The following is a 3,301-nucleotide window of genomic DNA, read 5'->3' as shown; positions in this document are numbered from 1 at the left end:
TTATTTTTGGACCTCAGTCTTCGGCTGGCATTTTAACTCTGAAACAAGGCAACTTTCTGCAACTATTGATAATGAAGTAGGGAAAATTGTGTATAGTGTATTGAATATTTTACAACTACAATGCTTATTGAATATTGTTTATTTTTGTGTATAAATGCTAAATGGAAGGGTTTATAATAGATCCAAAAGGGTTTCTATGTTTGAAGTCAATCATGCATCATTCATTTTTTGAGTGGCAGAAGGTTCCTGGTTCCTGGTTCTTGGTTCGAACCAAGGGTGTGGGAGCCCTTCTGTGTGACCTTAGCATGTTCTCTCTGTCAGTGTGGGTTTTGTCTGGGTACTCCGGCTTCGTCCCACAGTCTAAAGACATGCAGGTTAATTGGTGACTCTAAATGGCCGTAGGTGTGAATGTGAGTGTGAATGGTTGTCTGTCTCTATGTTTCAGCCCTGTGATAGTCTGGTGACCTTTCCATGGTGTTCCCCGCCTCCTGCCCAGATCACAGATACAAGCAGTAGAAATGAGTTTCCTCTGTGGGGTGTCTGGGCTCAGCCTTAGAGATAAGGTAAGGAGCTCAGACATCAGGAGGGAGCTCGAAGTGGAGCAGCTGCTCCTTTGCGTCGAAAGGGATCAGTTGACTTGGTACGGTCACGTGAGCAGGAATCCTCTTGGGCGCCTATGTGGGAGGTGCATCCCATTGGTAGGAGGCCCTGGGGCAGACCCAGAATATTATGGAGGTATTACATATTTCGTCTGGCCTGGGAACACCTCGGGGTCCCCCAGGAGGAGCTGGAAAGCATTGCTGGAGAGAAGGATATCTGGAATGCTTTGCTTGGCCTGCTGCCCCCGCAGCCCGACTTCTGATAAGTGGCTGAAAATGGATGGATGGATGGAATATTGCAACAGTTGGCATCTTAACTGTTGAAAATCAAGATAGTTTTGCTGATACTGTTCAAAGATACACCAGCAAAGCACTCACTGTAAGTTCATCTCTCTCCAACTGTCTTTCCAAAAGATGTTCAACAACAGGGAGTTCAATCAGAAGTGACTTTAATTCCAACCAAACAGCTTTCAAAACATTATCAGCATACAAATACTTTCTTTGACATGTTATGATTTTCCACTGAAGAAAATGCTGATGCACAGACAAACATATAAACCATATCTTGGTGTGGGATTATCATTAACCCCTGCAGGTGAAGACATCATCACATTAAAACCTCTCATCTACATAAAAACATCATCACATCTGATTTAAAACAGTAAAATATGACAAAGCCACATCATTTACTATTCACTGTGGAATTCAGTAAATAGTAGACCTATAATTTCATTGTGTTGTGATATATCCCACAGTGCAGTGGAAAAAGCACTGAACAAGTGATGGTTTCCTTCAAATCACTAAAACACCATCTGCATCCACAACTGTTACTGAAAACAGCACACAGTTAATTGTTTAACTTGGAATTCCTTATTGTGAATAATGACAGAACGAACACAGTACGAAATTGAAGTCCAAGAAGGTCCTGATTCTGGCAGTCTGTCAGTTTCTGATGTTTTTACAAAAACTTTGTGTCTCTCACAGAGCAGATTTTTTAGAAATCATTGTTTATCATGTTATCCAGACAAAGATTAATAACTCATCTCAGTGTAGTCATTTCAGACATGTTTTATTTAATAACTGACTGAGCTAGGCTAGCATTTGCCCGGGTCCATGTCATTGGTTCAACAGCCCATTGGTTCGACATCCCATTAGTCCAACTGTCCGCAGTGCTGAACGGTTCGTGGCGGGCGTACGATGCGCCCCGACCGGCTTGAGGCGGAGCAGGCTCACGGCTTATGTGTTTGTCACTTTCTTTTTCATTTTAACCCACACCATGATCTTTTCCTGACCCTAACCACAGGCCATCATGATGATTTCAGAACGGACTTTGGAACAATGAGTTTAATATGGTCGGACCAATGGGATGTCGAACCAATAGGCAGTTCCCCATTTGCTCTCACTTCCAGTTTCTGTGCTAAGCTAGGCTAAACATGTCGTAGGCCTACTGACACAAAGATGACACTATTATCAATATTCAAGTTAATACTGCTATATATGACACAAGTATAGCCACAGATAACATTAAACCATATTGTTGTCTTTAAGCTACATATTTAGCTGAACACGTCAAACAGTATTGCTACCTACAATGTTCTTGTTTCTAAAAGAACTAGCGTTTTGCTAACAGCAATCATTCAAAAAGTAACCCAGGGATTAAAAAGCATAGGCAAATATTAGCTGATGCTATGCTAGCTGCTTGATTTGATCAATTTTATTTCAGGGAACAAAAGTAAGCTAAAGCTAATTTTCCTGCCAGAAAATTTTGTGTAAATCACTTGTTGGCCAACTCTCCTCTTGGTTGACTGGCATTTACCTAAATACAAAACTATATCAGATAACCATGTGCTACATTTAGCTAGCTGATCAAGCCAAACAGTCTGCCTATTGCTAGCTAAAATATTGTTTTTGTTTCTTAACAGTTTGCATTTTACTAACCACATTCAATTCAAAAAGTAACTGAAAGATTACAAAACATCAGCAAATATTAGATTATTCTAGCTGCTTGTATTGTTTGATTTTATTTCAGGGAGCAAAAGTAGGCTAAAGCTAAAAGCTTTCATCTACCGCACATTTTTATTTCCGACTAACCTTTTAAAAGATTTTTTACAGCCTATTTCAAAGAAATATTTCAGAAAACGTTTTGTAGGTTAACAGTAGGCCTACTTTCCTCTTGGTTGACATACATACATTTACTTTATTTAGGTGTGACAAAATACAATACTTTATCAGATATGTAACTATATGCTACTTAGCTAGCTGATCAAGTCAAACAAGGCCTATTGCTAACTAAAAAAGGTTTTGCTTCTAAACAGTTTTGCACTTTGCTAACTGCAGTCAATCCAAAAAGTAGCTAAAGGATTAAAAACACAGGAAAATATTAGCTGTTATGCTTGCTGCTGTATTGATTAATTTGATTTCAGGGAATAAAAATAGGCTAAAGCTTATTAGCGTCCATCTAGCACACATTTTTATTTCTGTCTTTTATTGCTAGCTAAAATGTTGTTTTTTTCTAAACAGTTTGCATTTTGCTAACCTGAAGAATGAAAAAATGTGCTAATATTAGCTGATGTTATGCTAGCTGCTGTATTGACTGGCTTTATTTCAGGGAATAAAAGTAGGCTAAAGCTAATTAGCTTGCATCAATGGCACGTTTTTATTTCTGGCTAATTTTTTAAAGGGGCTTTTTTAATATCATGTTG

The sequence above is a fragment of the Epinephelus fuscoguttatus genome, linkage group LG1 (genome assembly GCF_011397635.1).
Source record: "Epinephelus fuscoguttatus linkage group LG1, E.fuscoguttatus.final_Chr_v1".
Taxonomy (NCBI): Eukaryota; Metazoa; Chordata; class Actinopteri; order Perciformes; family Serranidae; genus Epinephelus; species Epinephelus fuscoguttatus.
This window is presented reverse-complemented; position numbering follows the sequence as displayed.